Raw genomic sequence first — 14,245 nt, 5'->3', positions numbered from 1 at the left:
AGGGCTCCTGCCCCTCATGCATTCCTCCCAAGCAAGCCCCTGTCCCCCTTCTGGCCACTCTAGATTTGCTGATGCCATGTTCTCTCTCCCTTTCCAGCCTATAATTCTATGAGTGATAAAGAACTTCTGCGACTGCCAGGATTCACATAATAATAACTCCCACTGGCTTTTAGGAGTCAGACATCACAGGCCGTTCCCTGTCTCCAGCTGCACCAATGATCTTCCATCATACTTGTGGTTCCCTCCATTATAATTACTTGCTGCACTGTATTGCAATCATCTGTTTATAGATCTCTCTCTCCTCAGGGGCTGTAAGCGCTTTAAGGCTGAAACTGTCTTAGGTTATCTTTAACCACAGTGCTGGATGTAAACTGGAAGTTCAGATATTTAATTCAGCAAATGAAGGAATAAACCATCATCATTATGCACAGAACACTTTGGCTCCGTGCCTAGCATGATGCTGGTGATTTTACATGTAGTAAAATATACATTTTAGTATTCTCTTTCTGAAGATAAGGTTGTGAGTTTGGTTTAAATAACTCAAAGAGTGTGCATCTAAAAGAGAAACGTATCAGGCCAAACCAGAGGGAGGGCCAGTGGAGAGAAAAACTTTTAGCAGATGAGAGCTTTTAGCTTTCCCAAATCTCATGTAAATAAAGCTGAATTTTTCTGCCTCTGTGTAATATGGGCTTTGGCTTTAGGATTCTGAATGTCACTGTAGAAAGACAAAGATACAGAAGGGGAAAGGGCTTTGCCATTATTAAGCCATCTCTGTTTACTCCAGATTTATATCCATCTCCCACCCACCCACAACTTCTGTAAAGGGCATTAATAGGTCAAGTTATTTTTTTGAAACCATCTGACAATTCTTCCTGAAGCTGAAAATTTCCCAGATGAGTATCCTGAGAACTAGTTGGGTTTCTTCTCTAATAACATTCAAAACCAACAATTAATTATTCTGTGAACAGATTCAAACCACAAAGGTTGTAAACGACATTGGAAGAAGCCAAACTGGCTGCAAGCGTAAATATTTTCCTCAACATGAGTTGCAAATTGCTTGCATCTTAGCTCTGCAGAAAGGTCCAGGGCTGGTGGGAATGCACTAACTGGAGACTAGTAATCCCCGTCCATGTGGCTCCCTAGGGAGGACTGTCCTTTAAGGTGCCATAGGGATCAGTTAATGAGGCCAGCCTGTGGTCTTGGGTCATGTCTGAAAGAGGAAACAACAAAATCTTCATGGGAAAATTACATGAAAATGAAAATAGCCAGACTATGCGAGTATTATCTAGGACCCTAGGGAGGTTATAAGTATAGCCTGAAAAGAGAAAAGGGGCATAGGGTGGGGGAGAGAGGGGTAATGGAAAAAAAAAAAAAAAACTGGATTAGGGGTTTAGTCCCAACTGTGTTAGACTTTCGAGTGTGTGTGTTGCTATCTTTCTCTGGACCTCAGTTTCCTCCTGGAAATGTCACTTTCTGTGAGATACTTTCTAGTGCTAACATTCTATAGTGCTGCTCTCAAGAACAGAAAGAGGGTAATATTTTGCCATTTGATGGCAGGCTGGTAGTTTGAAGATCCCCAATCCTCCCCACCTCACATTCACCAGTTGAATACCTCAGAGAGAACAAAGCTCGTGCTGTTAGATCCCCAAAGGGAATTCTAGATTTAAATAATCCTAAGAATCCTTTCCCAACCTTATCCTCCCAAACCACAAATCCCCTTCCTGTGGGTTTCCCACTCACCCAGGCAGAATTCTTACTTTTTGTTTTCAATACCCCCAGTCAGTATTGCCAAAAAACACATCACATTATTTCATAAATATTTATTTGGTTGTCTAATCTAGACTAGAATGGACTAGAATGACAGCTCCTCGATGAAAAGGATTGTGTCTTAATCACTTCAGTGTTCTCAGGATTCATGGTAGTACTTGGTGCATAGTAGGACTTCAAAAAAATAAGTGCTAAATGGAAGAATGAATGAATGATTGTGTTGAAAAGAAATGTGAGCACACGAAAAAGGGAAAGGTGGCTGACAACATTACCTTCCAAATCCTTTCATATCTGAGATTGTTAAACTTTTATTGATCTAATTAATAGTTTTTGAAATATCAGCATGATTTTGTGAGGATGTTCTTCCACATCAACCCTCACTGTCTGTTTTCTTAGACTTCTATGTACCTGTTTCTTGCACTTAACATTTCTGCCTTTCTATCCTCCCACACCAGGATATCAGCATTGTTAGACTGACAGTTACTTTCATCCTTTTTTCCCCTCCATATATGGACAGTATTCTTTTTTCCCCTGTCTTGGGATGACAGGTTGGGAAAAAAAGCATATTTTGAAGCTGATTACCAAATTGCTTAGGTGATGTACTTTTTTTGTGTGTGAAGTTCCTTTTAAGCAAAGATGCTGTTGCAATTAATTATAAACCAATCTTAATGGCACTCTTTTATTGGATGGATGTGTATCTGCCTACTGGCTAATTAATCATCATCCTAGCCTTTTCACCAACTTCCTCTTCCTCTTCTCCTATTCTTGTACCCTCTCTATCCTCAAGCTCCATTTAACTCTAGAAAAGATGGTTTCATTCAGTCCTAATTTGCTCCTGATCACTGATTTTCAATGTTGATTTAGATTAGAAATAAAACATCAAAGAACAAGAGTGTACATTTCAGAGTATCTTGACATGAGAAGCCCGTGGAAGTGGAGGCTTGCTTCAACACTTTGATCCTAGAAGAAACAGAGTGAAAACCTTATGTCTTTATTAGAAAGGTGGTGCAAAATATTGGCTCACCCTGGAGGGGTCTAAGGGCTTATTTAAACACACCCAATGCTCAAATTATCCCCCTTTAAGAGCTTCCATGTAGAATCATGCAATAGCTTCATCAGAGATGAGATTCATATTTGCAATCAGCTGGTATATTGGTGTAATTTAGAATTATAGAATATTAAATTTGCTGTAGCTAGCCCTTTCACTTTTACAGATGAGGAAACTGAGGCCCAGAATGGAGTGGCTTATTTAATGTTACACAGACAATTAGTGACAAATCTAGGATTAGAATCCATATCTAGTGCTTCCCTTTTAGCAATCTGAAGTCTTTTCCCTGCCAGCTTCCATGGAGACTAAAATTTTCACCTTCCAAATCACTTCCTACTTTCTTTGAGTTTGCCTCTAGAAAGCCCCTGACAGAATACAATATGCAACTGGGGATATGGTGGATTCTCGTAGCACTCACTGTCATAAATTTGGTTTTCAGATTAGCTCCTGGCCCCTACCCTGAGAGAACTGGGTGCATCAGACATGTACACTTGGATGTCAGAGGTAGAAGTAAGGACATGGCTGAAACAGCATTTCTAAATCTGTGTTTTGCAGGTGCTCATTATCTTAAGATGCTAATTATGGGCAACAAAAGGTAATCATGGTAAAATCAATTGAGAAATACTGGAATAAACACAGTTAAGTGAAATTTTTAACTTTTACTCTGCAAAATACTCTGTAAAGAGAATGAAAAAACAAGCTACAGGCAGAAAGTATTTGCAAACCGCATATTTGACAAAAGATTTATCAAGTATATATAAAGAACTCCCCCCAAAAAAATACAACTGGAAAAATGGGCAAAAGACATGAAAAAGATATTTCATCAAAAAAAGTATACAGATGGCAAGTAAATGCATGAAAAGATGTTCAACATCATTAAACATTAAGGAAAGGAAAACCCCATAAGATACCACTATACACCCACTAGAATGGCTATAATCTAACAGACAAACAGTACCAGGTGTTGACAAGGGTGTGGAGAAAGTAGATCTCTCCTACGTTGCTGATGGGAATGTAAAATAGTAAGTCTACGCTGGAAAATAATTTGGCAGCTTCCTAGAAAACTAAACATATACTTAACATACAATTCAGCAATCACATTCCTGGGGGTTTATTGCAGAGAAATGAAATGTCCGCACAAAAATGTATATGAGTGTTCATAGAACATTATTTGTAAGCTTTATTTGTAATAGCCAAAAATTATAAACAATTCAAATATCTTTCAATGGATAAATGTTTAAATAAACTGTGGTACATACATAATGAGAAAATGAATGGACAATATATTCAAGTTGCTATATGTAGCAACCTAAAGTATTTCAAGGGAATTATGCTGAACAAAAAAAGCTAATCTCAAAAGGTTACATGCTGTATGATACTATTTAAGTAACATTCTCAAACTTACCAATTATAGAGATAGTGAACATACTAGTGGTTGCTGGAGGCTAAGGAGGGAGATGGGTATAACTATAAAGGAGTTAGCTGGAAATCTAGGCTGGAGTTATACATTTGGGAGTCATCAACATACAGATGGCACACAAAGCCAGGAGATTAAGTGAGATCACTTTGGAGAAAGTTAAGATAGAAAACATGAAAAGTCCAAGGACCAAGTCCTAGGTCTCGACATAGTTAAGAATCCATGAGAAAAGGAGAGATCAGCAAAAGAATCTAAGATGTGACCAGAGAGTGTTAGAATGGTGGGATTATGAGGTGACATTTTTTTCTTTTTCATATTTTTCTCAGTGTAGTTTTATTACTTCAAAAATGAAAAATGTACAACTAAAACTTTTTTATTATGTTTGTAATCTCCTTAAAGACAAAAAAAAAAAAAATCTACTGCTTGCTCAGTGATCCTTATATATACTCTGGCTCCACTGAGAAACCAACATCTTCACAAAGAACTTGTTAAATCAAGGAATATATTGGCTAAGATGTTTAATAGGCATTACAGAGGATCGAGTTCCTCTGGTATGTGTTATGTTGTCTTACATAAATGTAACTTGAGGAAAAAAGAAAAAAATCTGAATGCATTACTGGACAACTTTTAGCACTGAATTTTTTCTCCTCTTGATTCTAAGCTTCATAAGGTGAGCGATAGTACCTATCAAGTTTTTTGCACAGTGCCTTCCACTTAGCAAGTTTCCATAACATCTGAGACATTTAGGTCTGTTAAAAACCCAGAAACACCCCCAACCTTTTATTTATGAAAAACTCCCTTGCTAGTGACTAAGCCCTGGGCAGAACTGGTCTATAATTTTACATGTCCAAATTTTTTCCCTTTTATGGATGGAATTTTATAGATCATAAATTCAAATGCTCAGAGAACCTTAGAAGTTATTTATTCTTACCCTCTCTACCAATCCTCTTATGTTGAATTACTGACTCAACAGAGCTTAGCTGAGATTGGCACTTTTCTAACACTAATAATATTTTCTATGTTTTCAGTTTCTTTCTGCCAAGAGCTTAAAAGTAGTGAGGTGAGCAGGGAAGGGCATTTCTTCTCCAAAGACCAAATCTTGAAAGTTCACCCTGGCATCAGCAACAGTAAGGCTTTCTCCAGTCCCACCATACCTGACTTTAGCAGCTTTTCTTTAGCAGGGGTTTAGGAAACCTAGGTTCTATTCGTAGCTATGCAACTAGCTCACTGTGTGACTTTGGACAAGCCATTTAATCTTGAAACCATAATGACTCACCCTAACCACCTCTTAAATTTGCTGTGGGAACACTTGAGACAATATTCATGATTCGTTCAAGACACATAAGACGGTTAAAGGTCATTGCTCTTAAAATAGATATTCTTTACATATTTGTCTTTGGCTTTCTTTTTTTCTTTGCACTCAGTTTATGGTAATTTCATAGCTCTAGTGATTGTTTCCAAAATATTAAATTCACAACTGTGTCTCTAGTCATGTTGTCTAGTAGTGCCTCAGTTCTCGATGATCAGCAGTTAGCTCTGCAACACCATAGCCTAACCTATGTTTGCAGAAAGACTTAGGACTAAACTGGAGAACCCAATGGATGTCTTTGGGGCCTTGTGTCCTGGGTCAGCCGAGATCTACAAGGTGTTATTAAATTAAATGAATGAGCTAAGTACTTCCAGGCTCAAGCCCATATTTCCCTAGGAACAATGGTAGTATTGTACCTACTGATTGGAATACCATGTACTTAGCTAGGGGTAGCTGACAGAAGGCAGTGGAAGGTAAATATAGTGAGGAAAGTAATAACTAGTACTTACTAGTGATTTATGATATTAACTCATTTAACCTTCACGAAAACCTTGCACAGCAATTACCATCATTCCCCATTTAATAGGGATCTAAGGAAAGAGTGGATGACTTTCTCAAGGAAATATTGAAGGTTTGGTAGAAAGTTGGAGGCATTATTTAATCTTCTAAAAAGAAAACCTTCCTTCATGTCGTGAAAAACATAAATTAGAAGAATCTTGATAAACATACTAAGAGGCTTATTGGCCATACTACAGGAGAGAAATGAAGACCTAAACTAAAAGCTTCCAGAAGGAGGAACTGATTCTTCCTTTCTTACATTTCCATAGAATAGACACTTTTACTCTACTCCCCATAAAATAGATTATTGGAGTGGACACTTCCTGTCTCTTTCCACCCATTTTTGTTCCAACTCAAGAAGCAGGTGCAGATGATTTGAAATTCGAGAACCTCATGCTCAGTGGGGTAACTTCACTTGCAGTACGTTTACTAAATTGAATCACAATGTAAGTACTTTTCTCATTCTCCTTCTCTCGTGTACTTTCTGCCCCTAGTTTTATAAGAGGGGACAACTCTTCCTCCCATCATGAAGCAGATAAACAGGGCAGATGTTCCTCCATTTGTTGAAGGTGGACCATTTTCCAGTTTCTTCCTTGACATTTGAATGAGTAAATCAAACCCTACCCTTTTCACTGATGTCAATGTCTACATTTAGGGCGAAGTGTTAAGATGGTCCTAGCTTGGTTCAAGATCCTAGCCACAATTTCAAATCCAACTTATCAAGGAGTTCTGAATTTTGTGTTTACTGAACAGCCATCAATAAACCTTATTCTTTCCACCTTTTATCTCTCTATGCCTGCTATAATCCTAGAGGAAGCATTGTTAGCACCCGGGATTCCAAGAGGAGCATCAGTGGGGATAGAAATAAAAGATTTGTGTTCATCAAGCAGTGTTTTTCCAGGAAAATGTTTCCCTAATATTTTGAGGAAACCCTACATCCCTGCTTGACTAGTGCCCAGAACAAAGAAATCAGTTTGTCTCTGAGTCTTAGGTTCCTTATCTGTCAAATAAGGATCAGGGATAGCTCATTTTAAACATGGGTAATGCTATTGTCCATCACCCCTTAGGTTCATAGTAGGACATTATAGAGCCTGGTGAGTTTTTTTATTATTTTATCTTGAATGGCAATCAAAACCTCATCTGGGTCTTTAGGACACCCTGATCAAGTGTCAGAAATCATTAAACTAAAAGAGTAAAGATAAACAACAGGAGTCTTTGATCCCTGGGCCTGGTAATCAGTTCATTAAAAAATTAAAGGGTGAGGTCCAGCAACGCTCTCTAACCATATTAAAGCCAAGGAAGATCTGACTGTCTACATTTATGGGGGGCCTGTTAGTCTCATGCAGATCTAATAAAGAAGGTGGTTTTATCTCTGATCTTACTAGCACTGTCACTCTCTGTCCTGAGGGAGATAATATGGGTAGGAAGAAAATGAGATCTGGAAAGCTGGGCACCAGGATTGTCTTGCCCACATATCTGTGAGTGCCCTAGGGATAAACCTATTGTGTTCAATATCTCTTTTCATTCTGTTTCCTTGTTGTCATAAAATTATAGAATTTCAGAGATTCAAGTCCTTCCTTTTCCATAGAGGAAACAGAGGCATTACCCAGAGAAATGATCTACTCGACTTCACAGAGCAACATAGTGATGGAGTAGGAACAACTGAGAAAGCATATGAATTGACTGAAAGAATAAATTATTGATCCTCTACCATGGGCCAGCTTTGTGCTAAGCTCTAAGAGTAGGATTAAGAGATGAGTAAATATTAGTTGCTGCCTGCCCCCCAGGAGCAGTAATGTATTGGTGGTGCTGTGAAAGAACTTTGTGTAATATACAGTGGGATCAGTCAGGAATGAGTGGCCATTTTTCCAGGAAAGGAAATATGTACATACTTCAATCCAATTACAATATGCAATATAATTTCAAAAACTAAAGAAGTATATAGATTATTTGAAATGTTATGGTACAGTTAAATGTAATTTAATCGAACATGTTTGCCTGATAGTCAATCCTAATAGTTACTGATTACATATTAAATTGATCTGAAATATAAATTCACCCATGTCACAGACAATATGGTTGGAAAGACATGGCTTAAGAATGGTACCATACTGCAAGGCTGCAAAGAGCCCTGATACCCCACCAATTCACTTGACTAGAACAAAACTCGCATTTTCCCATCAAAGTTTTTCTTTAAATTATCCAGATAGCTATTTAATGTCCCTTGGGAAAACTTTCCATTGTTTGGAAAGTTTATCATTGCAATAAATCCCAGAGGAATTGGCAGCTAATACTGGACTCGCTGCAGAGTAAATTGTTCATAGATACAAGTGGGTTTGGTGACAATAAGTCACCTTAAGAAGAGCTGTTCTTCTTGTAGATTAGAGCTGTCATTAAGTACTTAGGTATTCTTTCTCACAGGTGGCTGTCCTGCTTTTAATTTCAGGCCAAATTGAGGACATTATCTGAATGAGTTTTCTGGAGAACATAATTACTACACCTCAAGCGTACAGAACACAGAAGTTGTTTAAGCTATCATTTGTTGAACACACGCAATGAGTCAAGTGCCATTCCAAGTGTTTTACATATACTGTCATAGTGAGTCTTTACAGCACCTCTTTGAAATTGACATTTTTGTAATCATTTTTACAGATGAGGAATCAGAATTTCCAAGAGGTAAAATACTGTACTTAAATTTACATAGGTAGTCAGTGGTAAAAGCTAGGATTTGCTTTTGCCTTCTCAATACTGATGCAATAAACATTATGCCAAGAATTTCAGGAGATGCAAAAATATAAAAGTTGTGGTTACTGATTTCTAAGATATTACAATGTTTGAGGAATCAGACATTTATGAAAGCAAAATGACATCAGTGCTAACTTGTTAGAAGCAGAAAGTCTTACAGTAGTATTTTAAAAGAAAAAGAGACAATTGTGAAGCCTCTTTGGAAGAGATTTGTGAAACTTCAAAAGAACTATTCCTACAAGTTATCATGGGGGAAGAAGAGAATTCTGGGGAAGGGTTCTTGAACAAGTGTATAGGTTATGCTTGGAAGTCAACAGGTAGATGAGCGAATAGAGTTCAGGGTACACGACGGACTATCAGAGAGAAAAAGGCTTGAAAGGTAGAGGTGGGTGAAAAGAGCAGGACCATAGATTATTTCCCAAGAAAAATATTGGAATAGATTTAAAGCTATAAAATTGCTGATGTATTTCAGGAATACATCTTTTTCACTGTTGCTATTTGGAGGAAATCTATTCAGCAGAATACATTCAATAATGTCATCATCTAAGGTTTTATTTCTCAGATCATCTCTCTCCAGTACTCTCTCACCCCCGTCTACTTAGCTAATAGGGGAGTCAGGGAGAAGGAAATGAATCTAAGGTCTGTGAGCCTTTATGGGGTACGAAAAGAGGGAGAATAGTTAGGAGGTGGAACTCTATATGTCTATCATGGAACCAAGTCTTTCCCAATGACAATGAAGCCTGGGACAATGATACTTTAGTGTCCATATCATTGGACTTGTTATAGATGAACTATTATAATGAAAGCCTTCTATTAATTAAACCCTCTGGATGATTCTGATATATGGAGTCCTGTGATTCTTCAGTCTTCAGTCTTGCTCTCATGGATTACTCTTTTCCATGAATATATTTTGTTGCTTGCCTTTGGGCACCAAGAATGCAGTGAGTCAAAACCAGAGTTGAGGGAAAACTGCCCTCATTTTAGTTTCTGAGTTCTTTAATTTGCTTTATTTTTTACTTCTTATAAATGTTACTGTTTCTACTAAAGTTTTTTTTTTTTATTCTGTTATTTAAAAAGGTTAAAAAAATCACTTGTAATCCTTATAGCTTGCTTTCTCCATGAGTCATAGAAGCTGTTGTGGTATAAGCTGCAAGCAGTTGGAGAACAATATGTTTGCTAAACTTTGCTATATTAAATGCTTTGAAGATCATTCCTGAGCAAGAACAGCATAATGAATTAGCAGGACATAGTGAAGCTACAAGTGAGTTAGAAAGTATTTACTCATTGAAGTAATTTCTGGGAATGCAACTTGAAACAGACTTTGGAGGATTCTGTGTTCTGTGTATGGATATTACTTTGTTAAAACTGTAAAACCATTGTCTTGGAGCACATGGGCTTTATCTTCCTGACTGTAGACCTCAAGTTTCTTCTGGTAAATACTATTACCAGTGGCTAAGAATCCACCTAACAATGAGAGGGACATGTGTTCGATCCCTGGTCCGGGAAGATCCCACATGCTGCAGAGCAACAAAGCCCGTGTGCCACAGCTAGCGAGCCTGCACTTTAGAGCCTACGAGCCACAACTACTGAGCCTGTGTGTCACAACTACTGAAGCCTGTGTGCCACAACTACTGAAGCTTGTGTGACTAGAGCCCATGCTCTGAAACAAGAGAAGCCACCGTAACAAGAAGCCCACTCACCGCAATGAAGAGTAGCCCACACTTGCCGCAACTAGAGAAAGCCCACCAAAAATTAATTAATTAACTAATTTTTTTAAATGGGCAGAAGAAATGAATAGACATTAAAAAAAAAAAAAGAATGGACGAGTGTATTTTGTAGGTTTGAGGAGCAAGCAGGGCGTAGTGCCTTGGGCACTGTAAGTTAGGAGTAGAGTGGTAGGATATGAGACAGGGGAAGCAGCCAGGAGAAGGATCATGTTGGACCCAGGCACTGATTCCTCTTTATTTTTTAAATTTTTAAAAATGTATTTGTCTATGGCTGCGTTGGGACTTTGTTGCTGAGCGCAGGCTTTCTCTAGTTGTGGTGAGCAGGGGCTAGTCTATTGCAGTGCACGGGTTTCTCATTATGGTGGCTTCTCTTGTTGCAGAGCACGGGCTCTAGGTACGTGGGCTTCAGTAGTTGTGGCACCCGGGCTCTAGAGAACAGGCTCAGTAGTTGTGGTGCATGGGCTTAGTTGCTCCGCAGCATGAGGGATCTTCCCGGACCAGGGCTTGAACCTGTGTCCCCTACATTGGCAGGCAGATTCTTATCCACTGCGCCACCAGGGAAGTCCCTGATTCTTTTTAAAATAAAATTAGTATACAGTGAAATGCACAGATCTTAGGTAGAGAATTAGATACATTTTGATAATTATATTCACCCTTTTAACCCCATCTCAAACACGGTATAAAATGTTTCCATCACCCCTGAAAGTTCTTTCATATCCACTTCCAGTCAGTCTCCACCCTGCCTACTGAAGCATAGAGTCTAATTTTTTTTCTATCATGGATTAGTTTCACTCATCCTATAACTTCATATGAATGGAATCACAGAGTATACATTCTTTTGGTAAGTCTTTGTTTGCTCAATATGTTTTTTGAAATTTATCCAGGTTCTTGCATGTATGGTTAGCCTATTTTTTACTTTTAATTAATTAGTATTCCAATGTATGAATGTACCAAAATTATTTATCTATTTTCATTAGTATTTATTTGAATTATTTCCTCTGGCCGTTACTGCATACAAGCCATTGTGTTGACATATCTTTTCATTTCCCTTGCGTAAATATTTTAAACTGAAATTGCTAGGTCATAGGGTAAGTGTATTTTTTACTTTAAATGAAACAAAACTGATAAATGGCTTTCTAAAAGAGTTGTATCCTTCTTTATTCCCTTCAGCAACATAAGAGTTCTGGTTCTTCCATATCCTCTCCAACATTTGGTATTGTCAGCCTTTTTTTCATTTTAGCCATTCTAATGGGTACATAGAACTATCTCATTGGAGTTTTAATGTGCATTTTTCTGACATCTAATAATGTTGAATACTTTGTGCATATTGACCATTTTTATATCTTTCTTTGTAGAGAGTCTATCCAAGTGTTTTACCAGTTACATTATTAGTTTGTAGGAATTATTTATATATTCTGCATACATGGGACTTTCAATTTTATTGCTTTCTGACTGTGAAAGGAAGGCATAAGAAGGTTTTGAGCATGGAATAATGCAAAACCAGTCGTAGAGGTATACAGATTTTGCACTGTACAACTTCAGAGGCTGCCATTCACATTTGTAGACATCATAGATATGTATATCCATTACAGTTCTCCATGAGATATCAGCAAATGTCTTCAGGAAGAGACAGCTTTTTAAAACTCACTCAAAAGCACTATTTGTGTTAGAGGTGGACCACTGTCATGAACTTTCACAAGGATCATTCTGTATTTTGTGTGAAAAAATAGATTGTAGCAAAGCAAGGATAAGAAGTTTCTCGAGCAGAAGTTTGAAAGTATCAATTTTTTTAAGTTGCATAAGGTATGAGAAAAGAGAAACAATCTAGAGCAGTAATAGTTTCCAAACAATTCAGAGGAAATATGGACCAAGGATACATAAGGTTAGAAAATGAAACTTTTTCACATTTTGAGTCTCTGTAATTAATGTAAGTTTCTCAAAGTAAGAAATCACCCCAGGATATAGATAAAATCAAGGGCAAGAGTGTAAAACCCTTTTTAAAAATTCTTTGAAAGATTTAAGATGATATTTGCTATACTCTCTCAGCTAAGCAAAAGAGCATCTAAGAACCTCAAAGGCACTGTCCTGACATGCTGCTCCAAGTAGAGGGAAGTCTGTCTGAAAATGGATTGTGTAAACAGATTTTAGCTTGTGGAATGAACTAGAATCTGATACATAGAAATCCCAAAAAGTTTTTAAGGAAGGGCTATTAGAATATACTAAGAAGGGTCAAAGACAATGGAAGATGAAAGAGATCTCTGGGACCCTCTTCAGGCTGAAAGCAAGCTGAAAATGTTAGTCAGCTACAAGCCCAGCCATTTCCTATGAAAAAATAAAGATATCTAGAGCACACTACTGACACCCAGAGAGAAAAACCAAGAGCTGAGAAGAACTATGGGTTAGGGGACTCCTCTCAGGGATTAGTACGGGCCCCTAATCAAGAAACATTCTTTACTCGTGTAGAAGGTAGAAATAACACATATATGGTTAGAGGTGAGAATTGCTACAGACCAGCAGTTCCATGAGGTTCCTGTCCTTTGCCTTTTTAATGGATTATCTATAGCCAATATCCTACCCCTCTTTCAACATTATATCTTGTATGAATGGGAGGAGATAATGTTATTTTTAGTTCACAGGTCTCTGCAAGAGTACGGAGGAACTACACGACAAACTACATCCAAAGTATTTCATCAATATCTGGACAATATTTATGTGATGAGATCATGGACTTTAAGCTTGATGCTCTGATTGGATGAAATTTTGGGTCTGAAAGAGGTGTGAGTATGCTTTGCATGTGGAAGTGATATGGATTATTCTGGCCTTAATTGACTGTGGTAGGTTATTTGCAAATCTAGCTGCAACAACCCCTTATATTCTGCATGTCCTTTTACTCTTTCCATTCAGAAGCAGAGCCTCTTCCCCTGCTCCTGATCTGGAATGGACCTGTGACTTGCTTTGATCAATAAAATATGCAGAAGTGATGGTGTGTAACTACTGAGGCATGGCAGAATTCCAGAATGTGATGCCATGAAGCTTCCACTTTTAATCTTTTGGAACACTCTTCTGAGACTTCTCAGGATGAAAGAAAACATGAAGGAAAAGGCTGAACCGTCAGCCAGCCCCAACCAACATACTTGGGGTGAAGCCATCTTGGGACTCCTAACACAAACCTATGAGTGAGCCCAGACAAAGTCGGACAATTCACAGAAATTTGAGAAACAATAAATTGTCATAATTTTAAGCCCATAAATGCATGTGTGCTTTATTACACAGCAATAGACAACTAAAGCAGAAATTGATTTTATTTTTCTCCCAAAGAAAACCTTTGGCTTAGTTGTCTTCACAAGTGAATTAAAAAATATTTATTAAATTAATAAAGCCATTCTACACAAACTCTTCCTAAAATAAAGGAGGAAGGAACATTTCACATCTAGTTTATTGATGTCAGCAAGACAGATGTAACAAAGTATATTTATTACAAGTGTTAGGTCAATATCCCTTTTGAACGTACCTGCTAATATCCCTAAGAAAATATTGGAAAATTGAATCAGGAAATTTATAAAATGAAAAATACATTAGTTCCAAGTGAGTATTATCTCAGGAATGCAAGTTTGGTCTAATGATAATCAACCAATAATTTGCCATCTTAATAGAATAAAGGGGAAATTATGGTC

General features: G+C 37.6%; 1 long non-coding RNA gene across 2 annotated transcripts in view; it reads left to right on the top strand.

The window, feature by feature from the left end:
- LOC131743596 (uncharacterized) overlaps nucleotides 1–13,821 on the top strand; it is a 68,174-nt gene extending 54,353 nt beyond the window's left edge. For both annotated transcript variants that reach the window (XR_010841716.1, XR_010841717.1), the window contains 2 exons: nucleotides 13,201–13,348; nucleotides 13,476–13,821. This is a non-coding gene — a long non-coding RNA (uncharacterized lncRNA). The remainder of the gene's footprint in view (nucleotides 1–13,200; nucleotides 13,349–13,475) is intronic.
- Nucleotides 13,822–14,245: the final 424 nt, after the last annotated feature.

This window comes from Kogia breviceps, chromosome 1 (genome assembly GCF_026419965.1).
Source record: "Kogia breviceps isolate mKogBre1 chromosome 1, mKogBre1 haplotype 1, whole genome shotgun sequence".
Taxonomy (NCBI): domain Eukaryota; kingdom Metazoa; phylum Chordata; class Mammalia; order Artiodactyla; family Physeteridae; genus Kogia; species Kogia breviceps.
The sequence above is the reverse complement of the archived record's forward strand: the minus strand, read 5'-3'. Positions and strand labels throughout refer to the sequence as shown.